This window comes from Oryctolagus cuniculus, chromosome 6 (genome assembly GCF_964237555.1).
Source record: "Oryctolagus cuniculus chromosome 6, mOryCun1.1, whole genome shotgun sequence".
Lineage (NCBI taxonomy): Eukaryota > Metazoa > Chordata > Mammalia > Lagomorpha > Leporidae > Oryctolagus > Oryctolagus cuniculus.
In genome coordinates, this window is record NC_091437.1 from 159,300,694 (window position 1) to 159,323,509 (window position 22,816).

The window sequence follows — 22,816 nt, forward strand, 5'->3', positions numbered from 1 at the left end:
ACCGCGATTATTCTGCCTTCCTCTTACGCATACACACACATAATTAATATTGACGACAATTTCCCCTCAGAACCACTTGGAATCCGTGGCCTGTCTTATGCACCCACTTTAGCTTCCTGCTTTCTGCACTTGCTCGTATCTCACAAGACCAAATCCGACCACCTAAAACCGCTGGGCATCTCCCCGCCTTTAGATGTTTGTAGTTTCCAGGTCAGGATGGATCTTGTTGTCTGTTTGTTTTGTTTTACTTAAAACAAAGAAAGAAAAAAACCTGGAGTTCTTCGGATCATATCATGTACCTGGTAGAAATTATTTCGTATGTTGGGTTGATGAAAGCATTCTGGAAATGGAGGTCGGAGACGGCTGCGCAGCAATGAGAATGTGCGTGGTGCCCTGCCTTGCACAGGTAAAGCGGTGAAAACGATGCCTTTGTGTTCTGTAGCTCTTACTGTGCAAGAGTAGTGGCATTTGGCTTCATCTTTCTGTTGCCATTTAAATTCCTAAATTCAGGAGACTATTGGAAAAAGACGGACCACTCAGACACTGCTCTCTCCTGCGTTCCAGGAGAAGCCACAGGCAGGCACCTCTCGGGCTCATCCCCTGTGGAGTGGCAATGTGAAAGGACAGTGAGAAGAGCGCATCGGAAAGTGCTGAGTCAGCCCAGAGCCCTGTAACCCGAGTAATTCTCCTGTGGTTGATTAGCTCTGATCCCGAGTTTGGACCAAAGAATAAAGCTCTGTACTTTCAGTCCTTTCAGTAAAAAATTATTTAATGGCCCTGCCTTGACCACAGGACAGCTTTGTAAAGCCGACAGCAGCCTTGAAGAACCTCACATCCCCGAGGCTGCACGTTCCATTCAAGACTGGCTGATCTTTCCACCTTCAGCCGCGTGCACCCTTTGGTCCCTCCCCCTTCCGTTTCATTTCATCTGCACCAGGTGTAGCCTGTCTGCCCCGCTTTCCTGCTTCCTGACCACCTGGCAAATCACTCCATATTGGGACCAACGAGGACAGCGTCACTTCCAGCACCAGGCTCTTCCCAGTGAGCTGCCTTCTTTCTTGCAGGTACAATGACACAATAATATCACACCAGGTAAGAGAGTGACACAATGATATCACACACCAGGCAAGAGGAACCGGAATATCCATAGGCTGCTGTTGGTTATATATCAGATCCAAAGAGCCAACATAAAAAGGGCGTCCAGGGGTCCCGCACAGGGTCTAAGTAACTGATGGCCATCACCTCTGCCGCCTTGTGTGTCCATCTCCAAACTTCTTCTCTTTCCTCCTCCTTCTGACTCATGACTCCTGCTGTGAACTTGTATTTGTCCTTCTCTTTTCTCCAGGGCTTGTTGGGCTTGTTGGACTCCCTGAGTTCATGACACGCAGTTGGACTTGCTTGTGAACTTGACCTAATAGAATCCTACCGCAAGTGCCATTGTCAACATCCATCCGCTCCAAGTGACATTCTTGAAACTCACCTGCTTTTGGACACATTATTGTCATTTGCTTATTTTCACCACTATGTACTGTTCTGTTGAACAAATATACCACACTTCAAAAATATCCATTATTGCTGCTGATGGGAATTTCAATCATTACAAGATTTTGGTGTAAACCATTGTGCTGAAGCGGCCATCTCTGCACACGTCTCCTGGGGTGAACGCGAGATTCCCCAGAGGGAAGGCAGGGCCGGCTCAGCATCTCTTCAGCTGTATCCCACTTGCCAAATTGCTCTCCACTAGGATTTTACCTCATGACACTCCCAGCGGCATTGGCTCAGAGGATGATTCCACCTTGCACGTCATGTGCTTATCATACCTTCCTTTTTTGTTAATTTGGTGGATGGGAACTGCTGTCCCATTGTGATATTCTTTCACATTTCCCTGATGACTAGCAATGTGGAGTTTCTCCTTGTGGGTGGGTTGTTGACTGGTATTTTTCTCATCTATTGAGTAAAGTCTGTGTTGGCCTTTTTTTTTCTACTTACCGAATTATTTGTTTCTTTTAGATTTGTATCCATCATATATTCTGAAAACTACTTAATTGTCAACTTCATGTGTTGCAAATATTTTCCCTAGTTTTTGGCTCATCTTAACAATTTCTATAGTTTCTTTTGGCTCCTGGGAACTCTTGGGGTTAATATAGGTGGCTTTGTTTTTTGCCCTTTATTGTGTGTGCTTTTTATGTCTTGTTTATAAATCTTTTTCTCACTTGAGACCATAAATTCTCCTTCCATGTTCTTCTTCTAACGCTTCTGGAGTTTTATCTTTAACCTTAAGGTCTCTTAGCTGTAGGGAGGCTGTTTTAGTGTGTACTGTGACAAAGTGGATTGCAGGTAAAATATTTTCCAAATGGATGGCAACCATTTGGAAGTCATTTGTTGAATGCATACATTTTCCCACTGATTGGCCACAGGGATTTTATCAACGAAAATTGCTCCCTTGGGCTTTCAAATCAGTCCAAGTGGCTATTCCTGCATCCACCCCGACTGTCACAGTCCCTGGAGTTTAATAACCAGTTCAGCATCTGGTCAGAATTGATTACATCACCCATTCTTCCTCTGCAATGCCTGGCCTATTTCTGTTTCTTTATCTTTTCATTTACGTTTTATAATCAGCCTGTCAGATTCCACAAGAGGTCATGATTCAAATCATAGGACTCTTCCCATTGCTCACTCAGTGTTTTACACGACACAAAGAAATCCAGGTATGCTTTTGTGCTTGCAGAATTCAATCTCACCCTTAAAGCTGTTCATCAGTGCCTGATACACAGCGGATTTCGTGAATGAATGATGATTAAAGTCTTTGTGCAGCTGAGGTTCACTCCTATACAAAACCCCAAACTTACAGAGTAGTTGTGCCATTTACCTGTTTTTTAATTTAAAAAAGTATTTGATAGGTGGAGAGACAGAAGAATCAGACAGATAGGTATCTCCCATCTGCTGATTCACTGCCCGGATTTCTACAACAGCCTGGACGCACCAGGATGAAGCCAGAAGCTGGGAACTCAGTCTGGGCCTCCCACGCAAGTGGGCAGGGACACCCAAGCCATCGCCTGCTGCCTCCAGGGCGCACATTAGTAGGAAGCTGAAATTGGGAGAAGAACTGGGACTTGGGCCCAAGCATTCCAACATGGGATGCGAGTGTCCCGAAGTAGTCGTAACCTGTGGGCCAAACTCCCACCCCTCATTTACCATGTGACAGGAGCGTTAGGTCTATCAGAGAGGAGAGAGGAAGTGGTGCCTGCTGTTATTTGAGCGTCCACTACGTGCCAGTGAGTGAGCGTTTATAGCTCTGGCTGTTGGGGTTCGTTCTCTCGTGCTCAATGAAGGAAGAAGACATGGACACAGTGGGATGAGCGAAGGGCAAAGCGGTTTTACTGGGGTGAACAGAGACGGCTCTCGCGGCCAAGCGCCACAGCGAGCGTTTCCTTGGGAAACAGCAAGGCCTTATTGAGAGGAGCAGAGAGAGGACTTCTGGGAAAGGCAGCTGGGAGGGTGTCTTTGGCGGGAAAAAGCTGCTGGAAGGAAGTGACCTGGGGGTTTCCTTCCCTCTGCAGAGCGTGTACAGGGCCCTTTAAGAAAAGTGTTTTTTCTTCCTGCCTTCCCATCCGTCAGTCTCTGGGTCTCCATCCCCAGTTTTCTTGAGCTTGTTAGCTTAAGGTCCTGGGCCTTCATCCTTTACCTCTTTTATTTATAGTCCCAGGATTCCATCTTCAGCCTCCCGCCGTCCTACAAATTGCGATCGCCCTGCCTTGTCTTTGCAAGTCCTGTCTCTCTGTGTGTGGAGACTTTGTCCCTGGCCAGTTACCACCCTGACCCCACAATTAATTGCTTCCTGTCTCTATTCCCAGGAGCAGTGCCAGGGAGAAGGGGACCAAGTGATCTTGTAGTGCTGAGTGCTTCAGGTGTGGGGTCTCTTTTCCAAAGCTAGAATTCAGCACCGTTTTCTCAGGACACATGGCCTGTGGAAGGCAAGGACTCTCTTCCTCGGGCTTCTGTGTGTGGCTCCCAGAGCTGACCTCCACGCCATCTCGTGTTGGAGACCAAAACACTCCAAAGAAGGAAGTTTCATGACGCAAGGTCAGAATAGGCCAAGTGGTTTCATTGTTCTGTACACACAAATCTCAGAGTCCCTCTCTTACAGGAGGTTGGTTTGTTTCTTTGGGAAGTCTTGGGAGAAAATATGCAAATGAGAAGAGAAGGAGGCAGGACTTTTTCTTTTTTTCTTCTTCTAATTCACTCTTGGGGGTGATTTGAAACACAGACAGACCCTTGGCATCTGGATGGCGCTCAGGAAGGAGCGTGATGCCTCAGACCGCATCGGCCCAGGCTGACAGCTATAGCCCTATAGCCGGGATTCAAGCCTAGGCTCTGAAGTTCCCTAATCTGCTAGCAGGTGGGCCCTTGACCCATGGGGGAAGCACTGGGGAGTGGAAGTAACCAGGCTCCCCTCCCATGGGGGGATCTGTTGGGGATGAGGGAGATGTTGGGGCACCCCTCCCAAACAGTAACCTGGAAATCCTAGGTCATTCATTCACTCAGCAAACTGAGCACCTGCTATGTGCTGGGTACTGTAGTAGGACTGTGGGGATTGTAAGGAAAAAGCACAATTGCTCCCTCAGGCGGCTGACCTGGTGGTTAAGAGGCACAAAACAGATCATACGGCAGTGGTGGAAGATCTATGGGGAAATAAAATTGGCTAAGTAGGGGGTCATGGTGCGGGAGTAGGGGTAGGGGTGGTGACAGGGATACTGCACGTGTGAATAGGAAAGGCCTCTCTGACAATGTGAGAAGTGAGTAGCTACACCAAAGTGAGGGAGTAAGCCCTGTGTGTGCCTGGGGAAGTACTTCTAGGCTCAGGGAACAGTGAGTGCAAAGGCCCTGAGGCAGGAGACCATGGTAAGATAGCAGGTGCACATTTAGTGGTTGATTCCTCAGAGCTAGGGTGTCTTGTTTTTCCAGTCTTCATGCGTGAGGATGGGTGGAAAGAATGTCGCTCAGGCAGGACTCAAAAGGAATGCTTCTTGAACGCGATGTGACCCCTTCAATTCAAATTTACTCCGCCAATTGCAAAGGACGTCAGCCCACGTCTGTTTCCTAAGGTGTTTGCTAGCTTCCTCTGTGAGGTGACTTAGGAAACCAGCTTGCCCAGGAAACAGGTTCTGAGATGGAGTTACCATGAACGGCATTTATTAGCAGGTGTCACTGGGACCGAAACTGGCGGAGGGAAGGGAAGAGAAGGGGGATTTGACAGGGGAGAGGGCAGCTCTGGAGCTCCCTAATTATGGTGGCCAGGGTGTGGGGCCAGTGGAAGGCCTTTAATTCATTGGGTTTATTGGGGGTGTGCACTGGGAGGCTCATTCTTGCCAGAGAATTGTTTTTTATTCTAGTTCAAGTTCAGGTGGACTGCAGGGTTGTCCCAAGTTGAGACATCAGGACAGAACACTTGTGTCTGTCTTGACCCATGTGCTGTTGCTATAACAAAATGTTTGGGACTGGGCATATTAGGGAGAAAGTGGTTTATTTTGGCTCATGGTTCTGGAAGTCCAAGAGCGCAGTGCTGTCATCTGCTCAGCCTCTGGGGAGAGCCTTGAAACAGAGGAGAGGAAGGCAGAGCAGCATGGGTGGGAGAGAGAATGGGTGTGGGTGCTGAATTCCATGAGAGCGGACTTGTTCCTGGGGGTGGAACACACATTCAGGCTTGACTGTGGACCCCTCACGAGCCCACATGCTCTCAACACTTGTCCGCTTTCTGTTGCTGTAGCTAAAACACCCAAGAGGAGCTTCTGGGCAAAGCCAAGGTTTCTTTTAGCTTCCAGTCTGGAGGTTACAGCTCGGGACCTGGCCGCGTCACACTCCAGTGTCGGCTGGAAGCTCAACACGGTGGGTGTGGAGAGATGAGCTCACAGTAAGCCGGGAAGGAGAGACAGAGCACGTAGGCTGAACTGGAGCTAAAATAACAATCAATCAACTGTCTCTTGGGAGAACCAGCCTCCAGGACACACCCTGGATGAACTAAAGACCTCTCCTGGCCCCACCTTCTAACTGTCACAATTAGCTCCAGTCTCCTCCTTTGATCCAGTTCTAGGTGGTGTCGTGTATGTAAATGAGCAGATTCCAGCATCGTGAGCTCACTCCTGCACCTGCTTTGCTATAGGGTGGGATCCCTTGGTCTGGTGTCTGACGCAATGTTAAGTGGGCGCTCATGCTGGTGAATAGAACATTCTAGAAGTCCAAGGGCAGCAGTGAAAGGGAAAGGCGAAGGCAGACCTGGAGCAAACCTACTCCTCAAAGGGGAACGACTGTGCCTTCCAGTGTGGGAAGGGCCCCAGGTTGTCACTTTCCCACAAAGTGGCTGGCTGTTACTGTCAAGGGAAGCTGCCGTGCTATCTTTGGGCAGGCTGGACATTGGGCTATGGCATGGCTGGGTCAGCTCTGGGTCAGCTCTGGGTCAATCATTTGTGTGGGCCCTGAGGTGGCCAAACCAGGGCTGGCTGGTGTCCACTGGTTTTGCCATTCGGCCTTCCTGAGTGTGCCCTGTCCTTTTCTGCGATTCTGGTGGTCACCAAGCTGTGAAAACACCACCTGCACCCTTGGGGCTACTCCTCTCATTCCCAGACCTCCCCGCTCTTGATCCGCTGTCTCTTTCCTTCCAGGCCCTTGACCAAGGGGGCACTGCCCTAAACGCTTCCTCTCCATCTCTGATGGACCTCCAACTCACTCAAAGAGGATGAGCATCATTTCACAGAGGAAGAAAACGAGGCATGAATGGGTTAAGCAGCCTGCTCAGAGCCACCCAACTAGAAAGGTCAGGGCTGCGACTGGAATCCAGGCTGTTTAACTGCACAAATGGCACTTGACCGATATACTGGTTCTCTGGAGTAGGAAAGAGAACTAAAAACTTGGCCTTGCGCAGGAATGCTCCACATCGGTGACAGACAGGAGAAGGCACAGAGCCTGGGTCCAGCAGGAGAGGGCCCCGAGGACCCAGCGTGGGGTCTGAGGGCTCCTGTCCATTCACACACGATGTCACCTGACTGCTGGGCAGGCATCGTTAACTAGGGGTTAACTAGAGTTGCAGGGAGAGGTAGGGGTTGTGAAACCCACCGTCGTTAAGAGTTTGTTCTCCCCTTTCTTCCTGCCTCCCCAGTTCTTTCCTGGACCCTTCCACCGCCGAGAGGCCAGGCCCCCACTTCGCTTCGGGAGCCCTGCGGGGCACTGCCTCAGCCGTGTCTCGACGCCCCGCCCCTCCCTCGTGCTGGGACAGCCACTCTGCCTTCTCGCTGCGTCCACAACGCAGCACAGGGCTTCTCTTCCTTCAGAGCTTTGCTCTGCTCTTCCCTCTCTCTAGAAGGAGCCTTCCCCTAACACCTGCGTGGTTAATTTCTCCTCATCCTACAGGTTTCACTCCGATGTTATTTCTTCCAGGAGGTCTTGCGCCAGCTAGGAAGGCTTTCGGCTGGTAACAGAAATGCATCCACTTTGACTAATACAGGAAAGGTTTGCTCGCTCACATAAAGGACATCCAGAAAAGGTTACTCAGGCCTGGAAAAGATGCTCAAGGAATTCATTAGGAACTGGGACTTGTCCTATTGATCTCTGCCCTGTCAATGTTTAAAGATTTTTTTTTTCCAGCCTCAAATTCAAGTATGGCTGCAGGGAGTCCATCCATCATATACACATTGCAGACAGGCAGAAAATAAGAAAGGACTAAAGAACACCCATGCTCTGGCTGTTTGTTGCTTCTCTTAAGGAGCTTTCCAACAAGTCCAGTCCCCAAATAATACATTCATATCAGCCACCCTTACATGGTGGGAAACACAGTACTACGCTGGGTACATTGTTCTTGGGCATGGAATCATGAACAGAGAATGGAAAGAGCTAAGAAGCTGGAGAGAGGGCCGTGCCTTCCTGGCTACCGCAGTGTCACCCTCCTGCCCTCGAGCTGTCGTGCTGGCCTAGTTTGTAAGTTTTAGTGTGAAATTGTCATTCTTTGGTGTGGCTTCCGCTGGGCTAGAATCTTCCTGTGGAGAGCACTTGGCTTGCTTTGGTTCCTGTTGTCGACCCATTTCCCAAGGGATCTTGGGACACGCTTGCTCTTAGGTGGAAGAAGGGCAGTAGAAGCAGGCGTATACCCATGGATTCACTCCCTACGTCCTCTGCTAATGTGCCCAGCAACTGTGCCTAAGCTCCATCCGTGCATCCGGAAGCGGACAGGTGCGCTGTGACTAACACTTGTCTTCCCATGGGAGGCCAATAAGTAAACTGAGAAGCTGAACTGGGATGTGAAACCGCGAGGAGGGGCATGCAGAGAAGCTGTTGGGGGGGCCAGTGCTGTGGCCCTGCCCTGAAGCGCCAGCATCCCATATGGGCGCCGGTTCGAGTCCTGGCTGCTCCTCTTCTGATCCAGCTCTCTGCTGTGGCCTGGGAAAGCAGTAGAAGATGGCCGGAGGACTTGCACCTGCATGGGAGACCCGGAAGAAGCTCCTGGCTCCTGGCTTTGGATTGGCGCAGCTCCGGACATTGCAGCCATCTGGGGATGGAACACCTACCTCTCTCTCTCTGTCTCTACCTCTCTCTCTAACTCTCTTTCAAATAAATAAAATAAATCTTTGAAAAGAAGAAGAAGAAGCTGTCGTAGCCTATAAGGGGGACCGATTGCCTGCCTGGGGAGAGAACTTCTTCCCTGCCGGCTTGCAGCTGGGACAGGCGGGATAAGTAGGAACCCAGGTCAATGGGGTTTTCAGCTCAGGCTCTCGTTCTCCGAGGGAGCACAGAAAAGGCAGACAGGACCGCGACTGGACAACACAGCCAAGAGGGGCGCGACTTCCTACTTCCTCAGGAATGTGTCCTTCGTGCCCCAAAGGCTGTGGACTCCACGGACGCAGCCGCTGTGGGAACAAAGGCTCTCGTGGGCCTCACAGGACTGCGTTCCCGGGGAGGGGCGAGGGTGGGGGACTGACATGGGAGCAGGTGCTCAAGTGGAAAGCTGTCTAAAAAGTTATTATGGGCTTTTAAGTAAATTCTCAATTATAATTATTCTAATGGCTTTAATAAGTCTGCAATTTAGGGCTATGATGTTCCGTGTCAGCTGTCACACGCCTCAGTGAAAGACTTTTCTCCTTTGAAAGCCAATAGGGAGAGGGCTCCTGCTGTGGGGATTCTGTCCACTCCTCACTCAACAGGGGTGGGACCTCCTCCCGTTTGAAGCCCGGCTCACTCACCAAGGTGGAGCCCGTCCCGCCCAGGCTGTTGCCCTGACCTCCACTAATTTGGGGCATTAAAGGATAGCAGCAGAGACGGTTCCTATGGGAATGAGTGATTGCGGCAGACACTGCTTAGCAGATCTGGGCTCCCACGTCTGCCTCGTAACAGCTCAGAAACCTGGGGTTCACTGGAGTCCTTCTCCATGCCTCGTCTATAAAACGGGGATGAATTTAATGCCCGCCTGACACCAGTGGAAGAATAAACAGATTCCCACAAGGCATGGGCATTCGGGACCGTGGCTAAGATGCTGCTTGGGGTGTGCACCCCGGGTCCCTGCAACCCATGTGGGAGACCTGGATGGAGTTCTTGGCTCCTGGTCTCAGCCTGGCTCAGCTCTGGCTGTTGCAGGCATTTGGGGAGTGAACCAGCAGCTGGGAGTTCTCTCTCTCTCTCTCTCTCTCGGTGTCTCTCTGCCTTTTGAATAAATAAATTAAAAGATTGTTAAAGTTGGCTGGTGCCGCGGCTCACTAGGCTAATCCTCTGCCTGTGGCACCGGTATTCCAGGTTCTAGTACTGGTTGGGGAGCCGGTTCTGTCCCAGTTGCTCCTCTTCCATTCCAGCTTTCTGCTGTGGCCCGGGAGTGCAGTGGAGGATGGCCCAAGTGCTTGGGCCCTGCACCTGCATGGGAGACCAGGAGGAAGCACCTGGCTCCTGGCTTCGAATTAGTGCAGCGCGCCGGCCGTAGCGGCCATTTGGGGGGTGAACCAATGGAAGGAAGACCTCTCTCTCTCTCTCTCTCTCACTGTCCAACTCTGCCTGTCAAAAAAAAGAAAAGGATTGTTAAAGTTGCATGTTTGTAAAAGCCCTTACTTGCTGCATAATGTATTTCCCCATGTTAGCCAAACTTCCATTTTTGCAGATGAATAAAAAGAATAAGCTAATTACCCAGCATCGCTTAGCGACGGAATTGCTAACACGGTGAGCCAGAGAGATGTGGTCTAAGGAACATGTTGGACTTGGAGTCAGGAAGCCCTGGATCAAGTCCTAGCGCGGCTGTTGATCACCTGTGTGACTCAGCTTCGCTCCCTCTGCCCTCGGAGCCCTTCGTCACCTCTCCAGCATCCTTCGCTGCCAACTCCTCTCCATCAGCTCTCCACCCCAAAGGCTGCTTAATGCCAGGGGATTGCCAGGTCCCTCCTCTCAACGGCGGCCCGAGGCCCTCCCATTCCCCTTGCCCTGCTGGTTGCTGTCGTCTGACCTACAGACTTGTTTACTTGTCTACTGCCTGACTCCACCAATTCCACTGCGAGCTGTGGGGAGCGGAGCTCTCTGCTTGCTTGGCCCACTGCTGCCCCTCCGCCTGCCCCAGCAGCTCCTGGCACAGAGCTTCCCTGGAGTGCGTGTTGCCTGCATAGGTGTTGAAAGAAAGCCTCTTGATTTCTCTAAGCTTCAGATTCCTCGTGGGGAGAAGACGCTTCCCTTTAAGTGCCTAGCACTGCGGGAAGCAGCAGCAATTACCTTGGGTGGTACCATCAGGCCTAGTGAGCTGGTAGCTATGGCATACGGTCCTGGTCTGCCCTGCTCCTAAAAGCTTTGGCCCAACGAGGCGGATTTGGATCAGTGTTTCCCAAATCCGGCTACAGATCACCATCACCTGGGGAGCTCTGGGAACACACAGCTGTCCCAGCCCTGCTGTGGTCAACGTGACCCAGACATCCGGACGGAGCTCGGGAATCAGGGTATTTCAAATGCTGGCCTGTTGGAGTAGCCACAGCATCTAGCTTTCAGGAGTGAGCAAGGAGAGAGCTATCCGGATGCTCTCGCTTCGGGGAGGAGCCTTAGTATTGTAAGGAATAAGCAGACACACTTCCTGAATGAGGGAAAGGGGACCTAGAAAAGGCAGGATTGCAGGCTGAGTGGAAGGGAGTGAAGAACTACTGACCCGAGACACTTTGCCGGCCAGGAGCAGGCAGCTCGGTCAGAGAGAGGAGCTCCTCCAGCCACATCCATAGGCTGGCAGGTGCGTTTCTGCAGGAGAGCACAAGGAATGCAACGCAATAATTACATTTATTCTTCAAGCCTGGCACTGTTGGGTAGCAGGTAGGCAGGAGCACTTGCAAGACTGATGGTGTTTCTGAGCGTTTAATCTTTTAATTATTACTCTTGGAGTTTTTCAGTGTAATGCTAATAAGGATACGTGGGGCCTCTTGCTGGAACTTAATTTCATGCACAGAGTCCCCACAGTGCAGAATACTGGGGCCAAGAGTTAAACCCATAGGATAAACAAACTGAAATCATTCCATGTTTACAATAAAATAAGTGTATAAAGAAGTAGCTGGGCTGATATTTTCTTAGTAATTAGCTAGATCTGTGCTGCCCAACACTATTGCCATTAGCCCCATGAGGCTATTTAAATTTAATTAAAATTGAATTAAAAATTTACTTCCTCTGTGGGCTAGGCAAATTCCAAGAGTCACATGGGGCTCAGGGCTGTGGTGTGAGACAACACAGAGATATTTCTGTTATTGCAGATGCTTCTGCCAGACGGTGCTGGTGTCAAAGGGTGTGGCTTCAGCAGACTGCAGCCAGTGTGTGGAAGTCGACAAGCCATGAGCAGTAAGCACCAGCAGAGAGCAGAACCATGAAAGGAGTGTTGTGGGAAAAGTGGACTCTCAGAGCAGCAGGCTTTAATAGCATTTTCATTGTCTCGGATATTACTGTGAATTATCAGGGGGAGGACACTACTGAACAGGAAATAAAAAGTGGCTGTGCCCAGGTGTTTGGAAATTCTCTCCTGAAGAGTGACTTTGCTTGTGCAGGAAAGGAGGAGGTGAGACCATCACTCTTCCTGGCCTCCAGGTGAGGGTTTGTGTCCTCCTCTAGGTCTCTCACCAGGGAGAAGGAAGGTACAGTGGGATTGACTCGCATTTGGATGGGTGTCTGCATTGCTATTGACTAAGAAAGAGAACTGGGTGGCACCATGGTTAACACAGCTTTCCAAGCTTTCCAGTTCCCATTTCTGAGGGCCTGCTTCCAGTCCTGGCTCCAACTTCCCGAGGGTGCACTCCCTGGGGTCCAACAAAGGAAGCAGTACGAAGGGTCTTCAAACCATGCATGGGAAATGTGTAATGACTGTTGGTGGGAATGCAAACTAGTACAACCATATGCAAGACAGTATGGAGAGTCCTCAGAAATCTGAAGATCTCCCATGTGACCCAGCCACCCATTACCCACAAGAACTGAAGTCAGCATGTGAAAGAGTTACCTACATCCCGTGTTTACGGCAGCTCAGTTCACAATATCTAAGATCTAAGTCAACCAAGACATACACCAGCTGATGACTGGATGAAGAAAATATGGGGTACATGTATTAAAAAAACAGACTACTACTCAGCCACAAAAAAGAATGAAATCTTGTCTTTTGCAGCAAAATGGATTAATAAGCCAGACCCAAAAGGGTAAATCTCACATGTTTTCTCTGATTTGCGGTAGCTAATATACAGAGTACTGAAAAATGTGTGTGAGTGCCATGGGCATCGCGAGATTTATCATTGTTTATAGCCGTTGTCTATACTCCTGCAGCATAGTGGTCTTTCTACCCGTTGAATTCTTAATTCAGTGGAAGATTAAGCTGTAACCATAAAGCACAGCTTAACAAAAGTTAAAAGAAAGAGAAAGGAAGGAACAAAGGAGGGAGGGTGGGAAGAATCATTATGTGCTTACAATTCTGTCTATGAAATACGTGAAATCTGTTCTCTCTAGAAATCAACAGCATTTTTAGTTATCAGAATGTGCGTAATGAAATCCTGCATGGATTTGAAAATTATTTTGCACTGAAATAAACGGATCTTAGTGCAATGCTTAAACCTGGGAGCGGCCTCGATCAGACCAGGCCGCGTGATGTTGGCCGAGGTGTTTCACCTCTCTGAGCTTCGTAAGATGGGGATCATTACGGGTCTGGCTGATGGAGCTGTTTTAGAAGCACAAGGAGACAAAGCACGAGAAGCTCTGCCTCCTATGGCGCAGAGGAAGAGGTTTGTTGCAATGCGAGCCCGGGTTTGTAGGTCAGGCAGTCCCAGGCGCCAATCTCAGCTTCGCTATTAATTAACTGCCTGCTTTACGAAATCCATGAATGTGGCTTTGTGCTGATTTCCTCACCCGTCAGCTGGGAATGATGCAGAAGTTCGTTCCGAGGACCAAGTGAAACCAAAAACATCCAGGAGCAGCAGGCTGCCCTGACCCTGCAGGAGCCCCCAAACGCTGTTGCTCTCCCTCATGGCCTGAGACACCCCCTGGGAGCAGGGTCCTTCAGCCCCCACACTTCTTCAGTTCTTCAGCTAAAACCACGAAGGAGCAAAGCTGTGGTCAGCGCAAATGCTTCGCCCCTCTACCCATGAGCTCTGATGTGCCCAAGCGTCCCATCAGCTCCCTGGAGGATACAGGCCACGTGGTCCATTTCGTTTCAGAGGGTCCCTGGCTGGCTAAGGATGCCTGAGCACCTGGGCAGGGCAGAGAGTGAGAACTGAAAGCTTCAGTCTGGTGAGCGGCTTAAGCCAGGGAGACCCTGCCCACTCTCAGTTCAGCCCACGGCTGGTTCTCCGCACTGGGCTTGCGTGTGGGTGGGAATCCACTGGGCTGGCTGATGAGCACGTCCTTGTCTGCTGCTCCAGTGGACCCAGGAGCCCATTTATCCTGCATAATTTCCCCCACACCCCAGGGAGGAAGGCGGGCAGAGGAGTGGCTAACTCCATTGCACAAGGTGGAAGCTGGTCTGCTAGTACAGGGCAACACTGGCGTGCAGGCCCAGGATGCGTAATTTTTTTTAAGTTTTTTAAAAATGATTTCACTTATTTGAAAGGAAGTTACACAGAGAGAGGGAGACAGAGAGACAGAGAGACAGAGAGAGAGAGAGAGAGAGAGAGAGAGAATCTTCCGTCCACTGGTTTACTCCCTAATTGGCCGCAATGTTTGGGGCTGGACCAAGCTGGAGCCAGGAGCTAGGAGCTCCTTCCGAGTCTCTGATGGGAGTGCAGGGGCCCAAGGACTCAGCCATCCTCTGCTGCTTCCCCAGGCACGTTGACAGGAAGCTATATCGAAAGTGGAGCAGCCGGGACTCGAACCGGCACCCATCAGGGATGCCAGTGCCGCAAGCAGCGGCTTTACCCACTACGCCACGGCGCCAGCCCCAGGATGCTTGTTTTTGTCCCGTCACAACATCCTTCACCTTCACACTGTCTCTCGCTGGAGCTTACCCCCTTTCTGCTCTGATAGTCATCTTCACAGTGTGGCTGAAGGACGTGTAATTTGACCAAAATAATTCTCTCTAAAGACTCAATGACTAACTTACCTGCTCAAGAGATCTCAAAGGTGGAGGTTGGATTACTCTAATCATACCCCATTATGGTGCACTTCAGACACTTAATTGCACCAGAGCCCGTGGCAAGGGGCAGAACGTGAGCACCGGCTCAGTGGCCGTGCTGGAAGCTGGTTTCCTCCACCCGAGCCTCTTGCAGAAATGGGCTCGTTCAAACCTGTGTCTTCAAAAGGGCTCCCAGCTCTGGGCTTCAGAGACCCTTTGGATTGAGGGAAACATTTCAAACTTGGAAGAGGGTTTAAGGTTTCTCCAGCCTCCCTCCACGGTGGAGAAGGAGGCTCCTGGATTTGGAGACAGGGCCGAAACACACAGACCAGCCTCACTTGACATGCAGTGGGGAGTCGCTGGGAGCACAGCTCTGAGCAGACAGAAGCCACTATTTCTACCCTCCATGGAAAAGCCCTGAGAATCAGCGCTCCTTTTCTAGTCTCCAGGGAACCTCCCATTCCTTTCTGGACCAGATCCAAGGTTTTTTTTCACTGTTAAGTTCTGAGTGTTTGTCTATGGAAACAGCTTGCCTCATTCCCCTTGGATTCAGAGGCACAGAGATTTGAATGTCTAGAATTTCACTGGGTTTGGACACAGCCACAGATGCGAGCCCGAGGCAAGGGAATCGGGCTGCAATGGAGATGAGCAAAGCATCTGTAATGGCGAGGATGAAATATAAGTGAGCAGTTCAACCCCGTCATGGGCGTGCGTATGTATATATCAGCCAGCGGCTAACGAGCACAACCCAACACTCTTCAAACACCCATTGAGAATCTCCCCTGATAGGTGCATGTTTGCAAATCGCTTTCTAGTTTATAGAGCATAGATCATGCACTAAATTAGTCGAGGTGCTGTTGGTGGCAAAATCGGAAGCCAGTTCGGTCTCATTAAGTTTTAAAAAATGGGTGTATGTGTGTATGTGCGTGTGTGTGTGTGGGGGGGATGGGATTTATTAGAAGGATACTGGAGCACTTCAGAGAAATGCAGCCAAAGTACATCTAACGCCCAGGAAGGGAGGAACGTGGGGTCCTTTGAGATGGCATCAGGGTCCAGCTGGCTACTAGGAAGCTGTTTTAGGTCATGCATACAGAGGGTGTTTAATACAGGGAAGTGCTTACATGGATGAAGGGATGGCTGAGAATCCCAATGGAGGCCCATAATGACATCCGGATTAGCAGCAGCCTACTTCTGCTAGTGCTAGAGGTGGCACTCAGCACTGGAGCGGGCACCCTATGCTGGGGGCTGAGTCATGGTGGGGCTGTCTCACAGGTGCTGGTACAACAGGGTGAGAAGGCTTCTCTTAATTGGCTGTGAAGCCATCGACAAGAGACAAGACGGCTGCCGAAGACTCAGAGGTGGCAGGAAGACCTGGGTTCCTCCTTCCCTTGCCCACCCATCTTCCACCACTACCTGCCACTGTCTGAGCTGACCCAGGAGGCAGCTGGCAAAGGAGGCTGTGATGTGCAGCTCCCAGACATACAGAGCGGAGTGGTCCAAGAAGAAGCAGGCAAATGGCCAGCTCAGAAGCCTCAGCCGTCCTGACGCTGCAGCGTGGCCCCAAAGTGACTTAGCTCAGCTGCCTTCAGTCTCTGACTTGTCCTCCTGAAAGGCTCAAGTTCCCAGCAAAGGGAGCTGATGGCCCCACTTGCTTTATGGGAACCCTCTGGGTTCTGAGCTGTGGTCAAGGCACACGATCCGTAAGGGAGCTGTCGGGAGCCCCTCTCCCCGACACGGGGGGATTGCAGGTGCACCTTGCTTCATGTCCTGGGGGATGGACTTTGCTTTCAGTTCATTTTTCAGACAAAGATGCTGAAACTTAAAGAGGCAGAATCATTTCCCACAGATTAAGTGATGGTCAAGCGATGCTTGGAGGGGCCGGCACTGTGGCCGGTGTGTTAAGCCTCTGCCTGCAGCACCAGCATCACACACGGTGTTGTTTCATGTCCGGACTGCTCCTCTTCCAACTCAGCTCTCTGCTTATGGCCTGGGAAAGCAGTGGAGGATGGCTCAAGTGCTTGGGCCCCTGCACCCATATGGGAGACCCGGAGGAAGCTCCTGGCTCCTGGCTTCAGATTGGCCCAGCTCTGACCATTGTGGACATCTAGGGAATGAACCAGTAAATAGAAAACCTCTCTGTCTCTCCTGAGCGAAGGAGAAATGCAGCCAAAGTACATCTAATGCCCAGGAAGGGAGGAACGTGGGGTCCTTTGAGATGGCATCAGGGTCCAGCTGGCTACTAGGAAGCTGTTTTAGGTCATGCATACAGAGGGTGTTTAATACAGGGAAGTGCTTACATGGATGAAGGGATGGCTGAGAATCCCAAAGGAGGCCCAGAAAGACATCCATATTAGTTTGTAACTCTGCCTCTCAAATAAACAAATCTTTTAAAAAATAAAAAGAGATACTTGGAGTCTCACGAATACAGGTTCACATCATGGCTTCATCCTGGCTAACTAAGTGACCTCGGGCAGATAAAATGACCTCTGTGTTCTTGTCTCTGTAATGGGGATGGCTGCATTGGCCTCACAGCACTCTTGGGGAGACTCAATGAGATACACACATGCGTGCACATACCTCTGACCAAGCTGGTGCACTGGGCTCTGGGTATCCAGCAAAGAGGGATTCCAGGATCCCCCACAGATACCTCAGTCCATGATGTCCAAGTCCCTTATATAAAACAACATAGGAAGATTTGCGTATTTCTTATGCTTATCTTCCTTTCAGTTTCTTAGAATACCAATCACAATGCAAGTGCTCTGTAAGTGGCTTTAGGGAATAATGACAAGGAACGTTCTGTATTTGTTCAGGGCAGGTGTCAATTTTTGGAAAACTTTCAATTCATGGTTACTTCACCCGTGAATGTGGAACATTCACGCCCACTTCCAACCGAGCAGCTCGTGACCCAGTTCAGGGAAGGGTTCAGCCAGGTCAGTGCAGCTTTCCAGTCTCATTAAGGAAGCCTGTTCTAATCAAGGTCAGAGTGATCAGCTCTGCATGGAGAGATGGAATTAAGATCTTCTAATCCGAGCACTCTCATTGTGGAGGTGGGGAGTGTGATAAGACAAATTTTGATTCTCGGGGAAAGAAAATATGTTACTTCTCTAATTTAGAAGTCACAAATATACATATAGTATATAAACAAACACAAAGTATATTGTGCACACAGATATTTCATGGTGGGAGGTGACGATTAAGAAAAACTACCTAAAAGGCTCCTTATAGGGAGTGGCACTGTGGCACAGTGGGTTAAAGCCCTGGCCTGCAGTGCTGGCATCCCATATGGGTGCCGGTTCCAGTCCCAGCTGCTCCACTTCTGATCCAGCTCTTTGCTATGGCCTGGGAAAGCTGTAAAAGATGGCCCAAGTCCTTGGGCCCCTGCAGCTACGTGGGAGACCTGGAAGAAGCTCCTGGCTTTGGTTCAGCTCAGCTCTGTCCATAGTGGTCATTTGGGGAGTGAACCAGTGGATGGAAGACCTCTCTCTCTCTCTCTCTCTGCCTCTCCTTCTCTCTCTGTATAACTCTGACTTTCAAGTAAAATAAATAAATCAAAAAAAAGTCAAAGGCTCCTTAGGCAGGCAGTAATGAATAACCTCAGATCTCTCTCGAAACTCTTTGGCTGGGCACCAAGGTATTTCCAACATGTTAGGGAAGAGTTGATTGGCAGGTCGCTTATGACCTTTGGTCTAAGGGAAGTATGGGGTGTAGAGGGCATGGTCTGGGCTTTCTCATCGGGGAGAAGAGACAGATCCAGGCTCTCTTGTTCCCTAACTACGTGCCTGGGGCGCCTGCTTTACCTCTCAGTCTTGGTTTCCCTGGGGACATGGATTCTCCTGGCAGGGGAGTGGGACTGCAGGGAGACCAAGGCCATGGGTCCAATAACCGATGTGATTTTCCCACTCCGTGTGTGGTCTGCATCATCCCCAGCTTGCTCAAGGCCAAGCCGTGCAGCCTTTTCCTCCTTCCTCGTTCTCTGGGTTCTCTCTCTCCCATTTCCTGACTCCTATTACTCTCCCTCCTTCTTCAGATCTCTTGGACAACACTCACCCAGAGCCCAGAGCAGCCCAAGTGTGTCAAGTGCCAGGCATGCCCTTAGTGCCTCTGCCCGTGAATTGCAGTCTTGCCTGCATCCTGTCCACTCACCCCCGGCCATGTCCCCAAGGCCACCAGCACCCGTCCACTGCAGCAGTTATCCTGTGTCACTCAAACGCTGATTCTAACTCGAGAGTTCCAAGGCAAGGCACGGGACGTCTTTCCCCACGAAGCCTCAAAGCCTGACATTGCGGAGTGACTATCCGTGCTTATGCCAAGTGAGCATAACCCTGATGCTTAGCAGCCCACTGGGCACTGTCAGGAGGCTGCATGATCACCAGCCGAAGTGGACAGTCTCAGCAAGCACTCATGACTCGCTCCTTCACAGATAACTGCTCCTGCTTTGCCTCGGTTTCCCTCCAGGCTCTTCACCAGCAGACCTGGCACTGAACAACTTTGGGCTGGCATTTTTCATTGATTCATTCATTCACTCAGGAAACATTTATTAATCACCCACTGTACGCATTTCCTAGGACTGTTATAACCAAGCACCACCAAACAAGTGGATTGCGAAGATAGAAATCGATTCTTGCCCTGTTTGGGAGGTCAGAGGTCAAGAATCAAGGCAGTGTTGGCAAAGCCATGCTTAGGGAAGCACCCTTCCTCTCCTTTTCCTAGCTGTAGGGGTTGCTGGCGGTTCCTTGTGTTCTTTGGCTGTAGATGCATCACCCCGACAGATGCCTCTGTCGTCACATGGCCATCTTCCACGAATCTCTGTCTCTTCGTGTGACATTCTCCTCTTTGTATGTCTCTGTGAAAATTTCCTTCATTTTATAAGAACATCAGTTACAGGACTGAGCCCACCTTGATACTATATCATCTGCTCTTAATATGATTGCCTCTGCCAATCTATTTTCAAATAAGATGATGTTCAAGGGTGCAGGGTTAGGGCATCAATGTATCTTTTCAGGAGACACAGCACCTGCAGTCTGCCAAGTCCTGTGCCAGGCACTGATGCACAATCTTAGTCTTGACTCCGTGAGCCTACACCCTCACAGTCCATTCAAACCAGGAGGCACCATCCATCCAATTTTTTGTTTTTGCTGGGTCAGAATTCACAGGCATCGCCGCCTGGCTCTCTAGTTTTCTCTTCCCACTTTAGCTATGTTGCCCATTTTCAACATACATTTTAAATCATCACAGCATCTGTGTCTGATCTCTGGTGTCTGGGAAACAGAGAGTTTAGCTCAGGGGCATATCTGAGCAAACATCTGCCTGGGCGAGGCCGAGCTGCTCACGCAGGGATTACTAGAAAGAAATGGGAAAAAGAATTGAATGAGAGGGAGCAAGAATAATCACCCACTCAGGTTTGTTGGAAAAAAGTATTTCAATCATTTTCAGGGGAATCCTGACTCCCAACTCAAAGTCCCAACAGCTATACTCAGTTTTCATTCTGGACACGAGCCGGTCCAACAGTTTCTCAGAGAAATGAGTTACAGTAAGGCTGGCAAGCACCTTCTGAAAAGGACCTGACAGTCAATGTTTTCAGCTCTGCCGGCTATTGGGTCTCCATTGCAACTGCTCAGCCGTGCTGCAGTTGTGTAGAAGCCGCCACAGATAGCACACCACGGAGTTGACATGGCCACGTTCCAACCAAGTCTCGCTGCCACTGGCAGGTGGTGGGCTGGATTTGGCACATGGGCCACAGTTTGCCATGCCCAGTGCTGTGGCAGAGAATCGCGAAGAATCCCAAGGAACAGAATCTGATCATCAGAAAAGGCCTTGAATGTTCGCTGGTGACAGATGGTGCCAGTCCCTGCCCAGCTCACTGCAGCTGGCACGCATTTCACAGGGGGGCTCCACGTCACGGCTGCACAGCCCGCCCGACCCCATGCACCCTGCAGGGAACAGACGGCTTAGACTGACCTGCCATCTGCCTCCCTGGGCCTTCCTCTGTTGATCTCTGGGGTCACACAGCACACCCCAACTCCTTCCTACCCATAGTCCTTGAGGCATTTTTAGCTTCCGAGTCTTGTCTACTCTGGGTAAGTCTCTATCAGCTGTTCTGATTACTTCTGGGGCAACCTGGCTTTAATTCCTTCCTTTTTTGGGTCCTCTTCACCTTCACACAGAATCAGGAAAGCAGAAAGATGGAGTGTGTTTCAGTTGTCACCTGGGAACTCACCTGGAGCGGGAGGGTGGTGGCTTTCCAACCGGATAAGGCTGCTGGGAGGAAGAAATGGAAGTCATCGGCCCTGGAGGGCCCTGGTAGGTGATCAGGGTCATGTCCTGGACACCAGAGGAGGTGCTGAGGGCTGAGGAGGACAGATGTGACTCCTGGAGTGTGCCTGACCCTTGTGATGCTGCAGAAACTGTGACAGCCCAGCCCAGAGGGCAGAAGTGGTCTCTATGGTCCTGTTGGTTGCAGGGGAGTCACGGCTAGTCCAGGGGCGAAGGCCGGCTGGCTCCACCAGATCTGCCTGTCGGGATGTGACAGAATCTCAGCCTTTCTCTCTGGGAGGGCTGAAGATTGGCTGTGTCCCTTCAGTGATGCTACTTCTGGTCTTGCTGAAGTCTGTGTGCGAAGTGCACTGGATTAGAAAGAAGATGGAGGCTTGCTTGGGGGTAGGAAGGGCTATGGTCTCTCTCTCTCTCTCTCGCTCTCTCGCTCTCTCACCCTCTTTTCTCTCTCTCTCACTCTCTCTCTCTCGGTATCTCCCTCTCTCACCATCTCCCCATCCTTCTTTTCCACACAGGTCTGAAAACCTTGTGCTGGTTTTCCTTAAAAACATTCTAAATCTTCAGTCTCTCCCCTCTGTTGAAGCCAAGCCTTTGAAACCAGCTGTTCAGACTCCCCGGGAACAGCAGAGGCCAAACTCAGCCTGAGTGTGCTTAACTATTGCTCCCTTGTGAGTCTAAGATTCTCAGAACAGGCTTGATTCCTGGGTGATAAACTGCTCTTTCTCCATGAGACATGAACTATGAACCACCAGTAGCTTTATCCCTGTAGCCCTTACCCCCAAGCAAATGCAGCCTTAACTGCCTTGCTTATTTTCCCAGGTTAGTGAGTCCCCAGCCTCCTTTCCCCAGTGTTCATCTTTGGGTTCATCTCCTCCCCGTACCCTCTCCTGGTAGATAAAGTCAACAAAGGGATTCCGATTTCACCTACTTTTGTGATCACTGAAAAATATGAATTGAGAGTCTACTGTATACACAAACTAAGTCCTAGAAATTCGAATATGAAAATGGGGTCTTTGACTTAATGAGTGACTGGAGTATAATTTGGATGCTAGACACATGACACAAGCTTCATTATGGCATGCTACTTAACTAAGGGACATCTTTGTGGTGCTGTGACCTTAGCATTGGGGTGGAGAAGCAGGCGTGCAGGCTCCCTGGAGGAGGCAGTGTGAGGGCCGAGCATTCAAAGCAAAAGTCCTTGCTAAGGCAGAGGAACAACCGTACAAAGTGTTGGGAGGAGCATCACATGTGTGCCTACCCGACCTGACGGGGGAAACCATTTTCTTTACCGTCTCAACCATGTTCTCGTTGGATAGCTTTCACAGCAATGACGCTCTGTGCTGGTTCCATTGGGTGGACTGTGGACACGTGGACTGATCAGAATCTCAGTTGCCCTCACGTCTCCACGCTGGTTGAGAACCTTCTGTGGGGTATGCTGATACCAGTTGGAGTTCTCTGGAAACTGACTCTGAGCACAGGGCTTGGGGTGCAAGGACTCATTTTGGAGAAAGTTCTGGGAGGAAGGGAGAGCGAGAAGCAGCTCCCGGTGGAGCAGGGCTTTGAATCATGAGGTAGTCCTAGCCAGGGAGCTTCTGTGCGTGAACCCAGGGTTTCCCTACCCCAGGCACTCTGCATCTGTGTGGTGGGGCCCACCCTGTGCTCTTAGGGTGCTGTGCAGCATCTCTGGCCTCCCCCCACTGGGTGCCAGGAGCACCCTTCAGGCCAGCACAACCAAAAGTGTTTCTGGAAATTGCCCAGTGCCCCCGCTGGGGGACCCGATTGTCCTAGGTTGAGAGCCACTGGATGGGGGGCTCTGGAGCAAGAATCGCTCTGGGGAGTCGCTCCAGGGTGGGCCCAGACATCGAGATCTTCGTAGCTAGTCCCTCCCTCACTCGACATGGCTGTCTCTGCAAAGGAGCTGACAGAGGTGGCTGGCCACAGCCAGGCAGCACACCTTTCCACGCCGGGATCTGT